General features: G+C 32.6%; 1 protein-coding gene across 1 annotated transcript in view; it reads right to left on the reverse strand.

The window, feature by feature from the left end:
- DACH1 (dachshund family transcription factor 1) overlaps nucleotides 1-12,953 on the reverse strand; it is a 397,595-nt gene that overhangs the window by 125,410 nt on the left and 259,232 nt on the right. The window lies entirely within an intron of this gene.

The raw sequence follows: 12,953 nt of genomic DNA on the forward strand, positions 1-12,953 counted from the left end.
ATAAGAAACCATGACAGCTTTTGGCTAAAAAAAAAAAAAGTTTATGGCTTCATATAGAAATGACTCAAATAAAAGAAATTCCTCTAGCTTGTTCCTATACTATGATATAAACGTTCATTTTCATATTCACAAATTTATATATCTATTTTTCTACTCACGACTTTTTTGACACTTATACCAAGGTCCTAGACAAGTATGCAAAAACTATAAATATATGAATTTTTCAAGTGTATGATGTCAAGAGAATATTTAATGATGAAACATTTTAAACATTTCCATTTTACATTGCCTTTGTCAAAGTATATGCAATTTTTTCATTACATGTTACTTACTATGTTATCAATCAAAACAAGAACTAAAGCATAATCACTGACTATTTAGATATAGAAATAACACTTTGGATTGAATGCTATTTGAATATAAGAACTGCATTGAAAAATTATAGTTAACAGACAATTTTCTCTATATGCTATTTTTCATTAAAAACATGCAAAAATGCAAGGATTACATTTTCATAGTAAATTGACTGAGGATAATTAACATATATGGAATAGAGAATAACATTCATATTCATTATTTTGGATTCAGTTTGAGTTCTGTTTATACCTATTATCTACTTTTATTTTTCTGTTTACTTGAAATACTTTTTTATTTGAATCTTGATTGCCAGTTAATAAACGGGAAAACTAATTTTTCCAATTATATTTCAATTTCACTCATATCAATTGAGAAAAGTACTATAATTCTATTATTCACATTACCAAGGTATAAAATATTAAGCGAAATGCTTATGAAATCATTCTGAAAATAGATTATAGACAAAATACTATCTATTTTTACATATATTTTGTACCACTGGATATCATCCATTGTGTAAGGGTAAATATCAATCATCCATATGAGAGTTTTCTATAGCATGTTTATAACATTAGATTGAATTTTCCCACTACGTAAAATGCTCCTAGCCATCTCCACCAATCTTCATTTGTTAAATACTCATGATGTTAGCTCATTTGGGTAATAAACAGAGCAAACAATTAAGCAAATAAGTCTGATGAAAAATATACAATATATAACCGAGTCAGCTGTAAGTGATTTTTGCTTTATTTATAACATCCTTCTCTTCTATTAGCATAAATAAATAAGAATTAAAAATTGGCCACTTCAGAACAAGACATGCCCATTATTACTATATGTATAATTTCAAGTGCTTTGGTTTAAGCCAATGTATTTAGTGGCATAAGCCAGTATATATGTACTATGCCTACATACAAACATAGAGACAGAAACATATACCTTCAAGATGAATGTTCACTATTATGACCACATGAAAACGTGCAAGAGACAGAAGATGCAGTATATAAGAAAAATTTCAATATTTGGTAAGGGAAGTTAGAGAGAAACAGAGAATAACTAATTCATTGTTCTCCTCTTCAATTCTCGTAGAATCATGTTGTTTCTTTGACTTTACATTGGGGGAAAAAAAAAAAAAGATAAACTTGACATAGCCCTAGTATCCTCATAAAGCATATACTATAATAGGGTATTGAAGCATGTATGCAAAACCTCATAAGACATGATAAAAATATACAATAATTTTGAGCCAAAGGAAATGGTTATGAGCTCATGAAAGGATATTCAGATAGTGCATCCAGCAATTTGAATATTTAGAATCTATAATCCTATTTTAATGTAGAGGGGAGGGCACTAAAGGGAGAGAGAATGTCCTACACCTAGTATTACACACAGATTGTGGAAAAGCACTGAAATAGCCTTAGCCTAGACACCTGCTTACAGCAGAACACACAGGCAGCTGATATATGATGGGATTAAGTAGTGTAACCAGAAGCCCCTGAAGGCCAGACACTAGTGCTATGGCATGATTTTTGGTGGGCTGAAATGAACAAATGAACAGTCTTGCAACAGCCAAATGTAAGCGGGTAAATGAATGCAAGAGAGAAAATTGAAATTAACATTATCAAATTCATCTCTAGTGAAAAACAATTACGCGTTTACGGAATCTGAAATGATTTACTTACCCTCTTGAATTATGCCAATATTAAGAATTTATCAATAATAGCATATTCAAATATGGGAACTTACATACAAAAAGTGATTGCATGAGCTTAGTTTTCCTTTTGTGTAAGAGTTGTATGTTCCTCAGGGACAAGCAAGTTTATCTTAAGATTTAGTGTAACTGAAATTCAAATTTGTAAGGACTAGGCATGGAAGATTCTATCCTCCCTTACACCCTCCCCACACTAACATTAAAATATGGTTATAATATAAAACCATCTGTAAGTGTCCAAATGAATCCAAATTGTTAGTTATGCCTTTATTTCTCCTTTCTTGGGGGTGGAGTATTATTTTAATAATGAGGCTTAACATGTTGTGTTACATATGATCCTTCAGTGAAATATTTTAAATGTTTAAATTAGGTACCATTATTTTATAGGTACCATCAATAGCTAATTATAAAGAACAAAATATTTCTAGAAAAAAACCACGATTATAGATTCTGAAAATGCAAACAACTTGATGCAGTATTTCAGTCTTTTTATGAATTCCGAGTATTTTCCTTGTCTCAACCCCATTTTATAATTTCATTGTATTTATAATGCATATTTTATGATGGACCCGGTTTTACATACAAAAATATACTATTTGGGGTTGAAACCCTTAGGGTTTGAAAGCTATCCCTGTTCTAAGGGTAACCAGATAATTGAAGTCAAAATTGATAGGTTACAAATAGAAATTGTTTTATTTTTCCTCCAGTTATTACCTTCAAACATGCTCTGTCAAGGCTCCCTTTTCTTCCCCTGAATAACCTTGAGCAGATGTTGAGTATAAAAACCCATTGTATTTAACCCTCCTCTCTGCTTCCCCATCCCCATCAGCAGTGGCCAGCACTGGAGCCTAGGTACCTGGAAGACAGAGGGGCTTGGTCAGCTCTTCATCTGTCCTCCTCCTCTCCTTCTCCTGGGTGGTGAAATAAAGGACTCCTTCCCAACCGCTTCCTGCTCAAGTCCTCCCTGCACTGTAACTGCTTTGGTTATGCCTAGTGGCCACCGAGGCTAAATACCGCGTGCTAAGTGATGTCTGATCCTTTAATGGAGGCCTTCCAGCGGCATTTCCTTACTGCAGGAGTCCTTCAGCTTCCTGCTCTACTCAAGTCCCAAAACTGCCATTGTCCCTTAGCTAGTAAAGGCCCTATGGCAGGAGTGGGTCCTGTTGTGTTGATGATGCTCATTCTCTCTATCCTGACACTGCTCCTCAATTCTTTATCCACCTGATGAAATATGTACAAAACAGCACATAAGCAGTTCACACCAAAGCTGAAATTCCACTACAAAATGAGGCGGAGGCATCTGCAATCCTTGAGTAATTCTCTGGGAACTCCCCGCCCTTCACTCTCAAAAGCGCTCACTAAGCCACAGCCCATTAGCTGCTGTCTCTTCACTACAGTGATTTCTTCAAATCCTCTCTTCCTGTGGTCACCCGGACCTTACAAATGGAGTAGGAGGATGTTTGTGGAGTCTGGTGTGACAGTTAAGATAATAACGCTGGCTCAGCTGTTATTAATAAGTACCAATTTTGTTTATTTTATTTACTTTCCTTAAAATGAAGAGTACCTGGTACCTTTTGCTCTTGTGTGGGACCACAGGAAAAAAATCTCATTAATATCTTGTTACCTAGCACATTCAATAGAACCGACAACAAATATAAATAAAACTTTAGTAACTGGTTCTTATAAATAAACTGAAATAAAAAAAAGAACTGTGAATGCTCGACAGTTGAAATGTTATTTTACAAATGCATTGAAATTTTAAATTATCAATTGAGACAAGTTCAAAGAAAAAATTAAAAATTAAAGAACAATTAAATGTGGAGGTAATCATTATTAGAAAAAAGATCACTTTGTTTTTTGAAACACAATTTTTAGGTAAAAATGAAAATGGAAAATGTTTTGGGGAAGGATATTGATACTGTTCCTCTTTAAAAACAAAAACAAAAAACTTCAGGGGTGTTTATTTATAAGTGGCATCAATTATAATCCTAGCCCAAATAATTATATGTATTATTGAATCCTAAATATATATAATGAGGAATAGGTTTCAAAAGTAAAGGCCACAGCAGTACTTTTTAAGAATTTTGGAGAGAAACCATATAAAATAATCAAATACCAAATTAATCTTTAAGAAAGAAACGCCTTTAAAACCACCATACGTTAAAATAGTAAAAGTACATTTAAATATTATTATCCTTTATAGCAAGGTAACATGTAACTATTTGTTCAGTGTTTCCCACAGGCTGACCCTGGTAAATCAGGCAAATCTCAAAGGGACTAACGGTCACACCACTGCTTAGTGAATGACACCGATAGACTCTGACGGGAACCTGACATTGTCAGGATTCGTTTACAATGAAAATGATGGCAAGAGCAGGCATTTACTCCATACCATTGGAGACCACTTAGAAGGATGTCAACACCATCTTAATGGAAACAAGACTAAGTAAAAGTAAATACTCGTCGCAGGTGCTACAGATGTTTGGCTGTTACTTCAGAGGCAGGTGAGAATAAACAAATTATTATCTTTAAAAGGATTAACTTCACCCTAATAAAAAATGAGAAATGAAATGTCAGCAGTAATATTAGTATTTTGCATAAATAAGTGAAACAGTCTTCTCATGAGTTATGATCACATAATCTTTAAATCTGTTTCCGGATAACGATCTGAGCTCAGTTGATCTACTTGAGCATATATAAACACTGAAATCTTCTGGTTCAACACATCAAATTGCTTTCTTTTAAAATGAGGAAGAAGCAATCCTTTTAAGGGTACAATTAATTAAGGGCACAACTTAAAATGTTCCAGTTTAAGTACAGTGTTTTAGCAAAGAAAACAAGACAAATGTCTCCTAATTGGTTTAGGAGCTATCACAGTCTAAATTGGTATTAGGCCATTTCCAGAGTGTAAAATTTATATTTGCACACATATCATGTTTGATTTGGAAGTGCCAGGGCAAAACAGAACTGGTTGGTTGTCATGTAACCAATCCTGCTTAGCTTATGCTCTGACATCAACTCAATTTTTTCTTAGAGAGAAAGAATAGTAGTGTCATTAATTCTAGCTTTTCTACTACCAATAAATATGAGTCAATTAGGAAAACGTGCTGCTTTCTCAGAATTAAACATATTTGTTTAGCTGTCCATCATTTATTAAACCGTACTCTGTGTTACCTGAGTGTCAAATATTTGTTAATTAGGAATTTAAAACTTTGCCATAAAGGGGGTTTCTATTTTACCTGTGATGCTTTCTTTTGAATGCAGAGCTATTTTGATATACTTTATTTTATATGTAATGGTGATAATACCAGTGCTATTAGTGTCGTTGGACTTATTAGCACTATGATAATAACTAAATTTCTTCACCAACCTGAGATGCCTCTACTGCCTTATATACATCACAATATTGTTGAAACTAATATACGTTAACATGATGCACAAAGTGACACCAAAATCCTGGAAATCAGAATTGCTTCCTTTTGCTTTTCTTTTTACACTATATTGCTTGAATATTCTCAACCATGGCTAATGATTGCTGAACTAGAGAGAATAATAAACAAATTATAAAATCAGAGCTGAAATGTAAGTCACTAATGTTAGATGGAATATGTTAAAGTAACCTTAAAGAACAAGCCGATATTACTAAAAACAATCATCCTGAGAATCTTTGCGGAAACATGGAAAACCAAAACAACATTAGGAAACTTAAGATAGACAATAGTTCCCATTTTAAATGGCCGTGATTTTGAACTCACTAAAATTGTTAAAATGAATTATTATATATACAATGAAATACTTTATGTATTCTCCCTTATTTCATACCAAATTCCAGACAGTTTTGATGTAACTTAAAATAAAAGAGGAGGGCCATTACTATTAAGATAAAAGGTTAAATACTTTCGATTGAGAAGACAGATATCATTATATCAGAAAACCCTTTGCTTTTTGATGCTGTTGTTTTCTTTGGACTAATTAGCACCATGCTCAAAGTGTTAACCAGGTAAAATAGAACCCTAAAATGTAATAAACAAAACAAAACAAAACAAAATAAATGAAGGCTCACACTGGGTCAATAGTTACATAGGACTCAGTATAAGGTAAGAAATGTAGCCAGATTAATTTGTATTGACTAAATATTTGAGCATCTTATTGATATGGACTAGAATATGATTGTAAACAGGAACAAACTGTTTCTGTTCAGTGGAAATGATGATATTCCAATTAATTGGTTAATTTCCATAGCTAAATTACAATATTATGGACAGTGTAGAAATAACAATACTATAAAAAAATTTAAGCTTTCCAGTCTAAAATATATTAATAAAATTCTTGCAAATAAAGCAATTTGGTATAATGTATCCATGTTAATTTAACTGCATCTTTTAACCTTTCTCATTGCCAATGTCAATGAATGTCTACCTTTTCCCACTTTAACTCATCAAATTATTTTTCCATTAGGCAAACAAATGAACTAGAAACTTTCCTCTCTAAAGATATTGTAATTTCCCTATAGATTTACAATTACATGAAATAAAATTTCAAGTTAATATAAGTTTTAGACTGTTAGTTGAGTAATAAATGTCATTGTATATAATATTAACAATTTCATGTTCATGTGTAACTATTGTTCATGGTCAGTTGAATCAGTTTTAATTTCTACTGTTTTATATAACATTTTCAGTTTTATATTATTTATGTTGAAATTGAAGAAAATCTTCAAACTTGAGCCAAATTTGCTACTGAATTTTCCAAAAAGAATAAAACCCTCATAGGTAGGATGGCATGCTCATGAGTGGGAATTATCCTGATAGTTCTCATACGTATGAATCTAGTGTTAAATTTTCTTCTCCCCAAACCTTGTTAGCCTCAAAGAATGACATCACTAGCTAGTTATAGAAGCCAGAAACTTAGGATTCATCTTTATCTCTTCTCTCACTGTGTGCCATCAATGTCCAATTCCTTTTCATGTCCTGTTGATTTCATCTATGTAATTTATCTCTTTTCTGTTTCTATATCTAGTGCTGTAATCGGATTCAAGGGCTATCATTACTTTTAAGTACAAATATTTCACTGTTACTCTCCTGCTTAGAGGACTCCAATTGTTTCCCATTGCTGTTAAGGGAAAGACCCACCATTTCTTTTCTTAATGTAAGCATTGCATGGAGAGGCCTATGTGTCTTTTGCTCATCATTGTATCCCCAGGACTTAGCAAAGTAGAACTAACTCTCAGTCAGTGCTTGAGTTGAGAGCTGCAAACCCAGACCAGTTCTTACATTCACATGTGGTATACTTCAATGTGTCATTCAAAAACGATAAGCTATAGCCTTTGTTCCTGAGCAGCTTATAGTGTAAAAGAAAAACACAAAGATATAGCATACATGCATATACCGTAATTTTATTATTTGACTGGAATGAAAAATAGAGAAGATACAGAATAAGAAATGTGTTTGATATTTTAGAAATAAACTTCAAAGAACTTGGTTACCACTTGCATATAAACAGATGAAGAGAGTAAAATGTCTATAGCCATACCATCCATATCATAGAACACACCCCATCTCATCTGATCTTGGAAGTTAAGCAGGGTCTGGCCCGGTTATTCTTGGATGGGAGAATAAAATGGAAAAGATGACTTGAGCATCTAGATTGACAATTGTTTGTATGGTGAGATCATTACTGTGGCCACGATGACAATAATAACTAATGCATATTATCTAATGTCGATGTGTTGGGCATTGTGTTAAGCTTTTACATGTATTATTGCAAGGCATCTTTGGAAACTCTGAGGTAGATCCACATCAGTGTTATAAATGTTGATTTAGCTTTCCCCAGGATTTACAGCTTGGAATTGTGAATTCACCATCCAAGTTTTTAATGACCTATATAAGGAAGATCAAGGTTAGAGATGAAGAAAAATCAGTTCAATTTTGGACTTGTCGAATAAGAGATATTTCAGGAAAAATCAAACAGAGATTGACAATAATCGGTTAGAAATATGGAACTCGTTTTAGGAGAAAAGCAGATGCCCAATGAGAAAAATTTGGATATCTCTGGTTTTCAAGTGGGAGATTAAGCCATGATGCTTGAAGAGGGTATAGAAAGTATAAAAACATATTAAATGTGTATTTTTACTAAGAGCCACAGACTAAGTCCCAAGTAAGCCTGACTGCATGGTTTAAAAAAGGAGGAGGAGGAGGAGGAGGAGGAGGAGGAGGAAGAGAAGCCTGAAAAGCTGAGCAGAAATAAGCAAATATTGGTATAGGACTCCTACAATAAATTCTTAGCACAAAAGGGTGTCAATGCAGTTTTATAATATTCAAGTTTCTTGACTTACTTCTAAGCTAAAATGTTCTTTTTAATAAGTTAATCAACATGAACGCCTGACAGATTTGGGGCCCTCAATTAATACTGAATGAATGAATGGAGAACATTATGATTGGATTTAAAAATTTAACAGTCCTAACTATTGAGGTAGACAGCCTAAACAGAAACGGAAAACAAATAGATACAACTAAGCAGGTTTGAAAGGTGCTATTCGTCCAAGTTGCAGTAGGATATAGTATCTAGTAATTCCAAGATACTCCTTAAGAACATTATGGAGAGACGCTGCTTCAAAACAAGGGACTGCACATCACAAAGAACTCAGCACATTTGAAGGACCATTGAAAAAATATTACATTATAGTGGTAGATTACATGCAGATGGCAGGCCTGTTGAAAGCTACTGTTTATATGAAACCAAATCATTCTTTCCGTAGCTTCTATTATATGTGGTGAAGACATAACTATTCAAAGCACTTTTCATCAGTTTTTCATGGGCAGACATGGCAGATTTTCAAGGTCAAAATGACCACTAAAATTTTAGTCACTGGCAATGAAAAAACTACTTAGGAAGATTAGCAGTAATATAGATAATTTTATTTCTACATTTTAACCCTGATTCGGGAGTTAAATACAAGCACTCATTTTTATCCCAAGAATAAATGGATACAATGTGCTTTGTTAGATTGGTGTGACAATGTGGAGTAGCATAACCAAAATGGTTAGAAAGTGTGTTTTAAAATAAGGATTGATTTTCTAACGATATCATTACCCTTAGGTCAATATAAAGTAAAATTTGAAGATCCTTATTCATTTTTATATTTTAAAAATTATCTAGTGTAGTTATGATAGCCATAATGTGATCAGTGAAGACTATAAGAGAATGCAATCAACCAAAGGTCACACAATGACTCATGTCAGAATTAAGTACTAAACACAGGTTTCACGTTCATTTAAAACAAACAAACAAAAAACAGGGTGGTATTTGGATAAATCAGTCATTTCATTATTTTTCTTTTCTTCAACAATTTTTCCTAACACCAATACTAAAAAGTATGATTTGTTATACAAATAAATGATGAAATTGACAGGATTTTTTAAGTCTTGAACTTGGAAAAGTAACATATTTCCAAATTATCTTTATCTGTAACAAGGCTATCATAGTTTAAATATTGTCAGTGTAAAGAGAACACTACCTATTAAACATAATAATCTTGCAGTGAGGGGTCTTTAGTTATTAAACAATAAATAGCTTTCTAAATGTAAAATAGACTCTGTGTAATAAAAAATTATCTGTTATTTCCTCTCGTGATCATAAAATCTGTCTTAAACAATTTCAATATCTCCCTCAGTATTAAAATATTGCTCCATTTCTATTTTTTGTCTGTTCTACCACTCACATTCTCTCACATCATTTCACAGGGAATATTAGGACTATTGTCAACAGTACACAGATGCTCTCATTTAGAAGTTACCTGGCCTAACACCGGGTAAATACATTTTGTTAAATGTTGTGCTTAATTAAAGTAATTTATATTAAATAACTACATAAGTCTTTAGTTAGTAGGCTAAAACATGACTTTTTCAAAGCAAATTAAATACCTCAGAAACTTCCTTTACTTAAAATGGTCTGTATAGAAACCATTTTTACTCTTTGGTAAATTTTGAAATTTTTGTTCTATGAGCTTCCTATAAAGAGGTGCAATTCACAGGAAACATTTGGAGTATATTTTTCAACTTATCATATATTTGTACCATTTTCACAAAGAATTATAATTATGTAATAGACACAGCATTAATAAAAATGATTTGTAATGGCTTATGTGTATAAATACTATGGGGATGTTTTTTGTATATTGTTGTTTTTTTAAATCTAATAAATTCACAATAATATTAAGAGTTTAAGAATAAAAGGTTTAATTTTTAAATGTGTCAAATCTCTACTGACTGTCAAAATATATTTTGAAAATCACTCTATTATATGCATTTATTCAGATTAATATGTGTTTAAATTCTGGCTTTGAAAAATATTTCACATTCTAGTTTATCCAAAAGTCAAGTTAATACTACATATTTAAAATCTTGTAGAGGCTAGAGAAAGAAACCAGACAAGTATTAAGACTATGATGTAGTCGTATCAAATAAAAAAAAAGGAAATAGGACAGAAAACATATATTTTTTTAAGTATCAATATGTTATCACATAAAGGAAACAAGATGCCAACACACGGTACAGGCTAAGAAGCAAGAGATTATATAGTTAAACATCACTACAAAACATACAATTTATTTTTCTCTATATATTTGAATCACAGAATGTTATAATACAAAATAGACAGAAACCATTCTTTCTTTATTTCAACACATAATGAACACCTATTATGTGCCAGGCATTATTATAAGCACTGGGGATACAGCAGAGAAGAAAGCCAATAAAATCTATAACCTCATGGAGTTTATATTCTAGTTGGGAGGTGGCAAGAAAAAATAAGAAGCAAATAAACAAAGTGACATGGCATATTAAATGAGATACCAGTCATAGAAGGATGCAACAGAGTTTTTGCTTGTCCACAATGCATGCATGCACATGTATGCGTGTGTGTTAGGAGGGAACATTGGAAAGACTTCTCTGAGAAGATCTCACCATCAAGCACAATCCTCTCAGTTTGCGGCTGAGGAAACCGAGGTGCAGAATGATTAAATGAAATGCTTGACGTCACATATCTGGTTAGGAAAACAGCTGAACTTGGAACACATTCATCTGCCTGACTCTTCACTGCACGACAGAGCACACCCAGTTGGGAGAAGTTCCTGGATTGCGCGAGGGGGCGACTACAAACACGGTGGATATGGTTAGCAGCGGGGTAGCTTGACTGACTGGAAGAGAAACGTACATCTTCAGAAAGCATCAGAAATCAGAAAGAATTACGTAGGTAGGTCAGGGACAGCTTACAAAAGTTCTCAGAGGTCAGGATGATGAGGTCGGTCATCATAAGCAGGGGAGAACTATGACTAAAGCGATGTATCAGAGAGTCAGAAGGAGGAGACGGAACTCACTACCAGGAATAATTATCCCCAATTCTGTCAACCATCACATTGACAGTGATATAACCAAGGCAGGAATCGGGATTCTCATATTTCATGCCACTGGAAAATGGATGAACTAGAAAAAAAAATTGTGTGTTCTTTATCATTAGAATTTCCTAAAACGATGATTGAAGAACAAATTGGTTTCTAGAGCCAGACATGACAAAACAATTATGTTGAGTAAGGGCATACTCCTTACTCTTCCCTATATCTGAATCAAGTGGCTTATGGAATAACTCCTTTTGTATGTGCACTGGAGACTTTTTTCCCAATGAAAGGAAAACTATGTGTACCTTGATTGAAAGTCTTCACTTGAGGAGATATCATTTATTTTTTTCTTGAAAGAGGACAACAGCGTACCAGTTAATATAAGTCAGCAATGTAGAATTCTTAATAGAAAAGCAAGAGGATGCTGGGTAGATTTATAGTTGATTGACTATTTTTAGAACCTTCCTGACTGATACCATTGGAAACACTAAAAGGAAATATTTCCCCCAAATTCATGCTTTAATAATAAAGTTTGTGAAATACAACAAGTTTAGCTTTAACATTTTATTGAAAAATTAAATCTGGGAATATGTTTTAATATTGCTATTTCTATTCTGCAGAGCATATATTACTGTTCTGTAGCCCATCCAATAACTATTATCATACAGAATATTATACTCATACACATCAGCAGATACCATGACAGTGTTTACTAACCTGACATTGAAAAATAAGCACCAGTAAGATAAATAGCCCAGCTTTTACCACTATTCTTGCAATTCTTCACTTTTTTTCACTATCCATGATTTTTATTTTCACTAGAATTCCTCAATACTGACTTCTCAAAACTAACAATACATAACATATACCAAATAGGCAATAATTTCTAAATAATGCCATAAAAACTTTGATGTCCAACACTATGCAATGTCTCATTACAACTGTACAGTCTAATATATACATGCAAAAAAGTACTTATCTTTCTTTATCCTAATAAAATTGTAGAGCATGATAAGCCTTTATTTTGCCCAGGGAGGGTTATTTCTTATCAAAACCATAAAATGATTATATTATTAAAAGTTACTAACGTAAAATAAAACAAAATATGAATTTCTCTAATTTGTATGACATATCTCTGTTTAAAAAAAACAACAACACTTATTTTACTGACTTTTGTTTTCTTACCCCAAAGTTTCCCAGTTAAATTCTATTTTTATCTGGATGCTTTAAAATGTAGTACAATTTAATGTGCTAATATAAATATTCAGGCAGCTTACTATGCATAGACAGCCTTTAAAAATTCAAAACAGCCCCGATAACAAATGTCATTTCTTTCACAGTTACAAAATGCAAACTCCAAGTGTTTTAGCCTAATGAATAAATGAGTTTGTCCTTTATATATAAAATATAGTTTGTGTTTCTTGCACAAGTTTTTAATAATAGATGAATTTTAGGTTTGCTCCAACGTATTCAATAAAGTGTGATTAATTT

The sequence above is a fragment of the Rhinolophus sinicus genome, linkage group LG04, assembly GCF_036562045.2.
Source record: "Rhinolophus sinicus isolate RSC01 linkage group LG04, ASM3656204v1, whole genome shotgun sequence".
NCBI classification, from domain to species: Eukaryota; Metazoa; Chordata; class Mammalia; order Chiroptera; family Rhinolophidae; genus Rhinolophus; species Rhinolophus sinicus.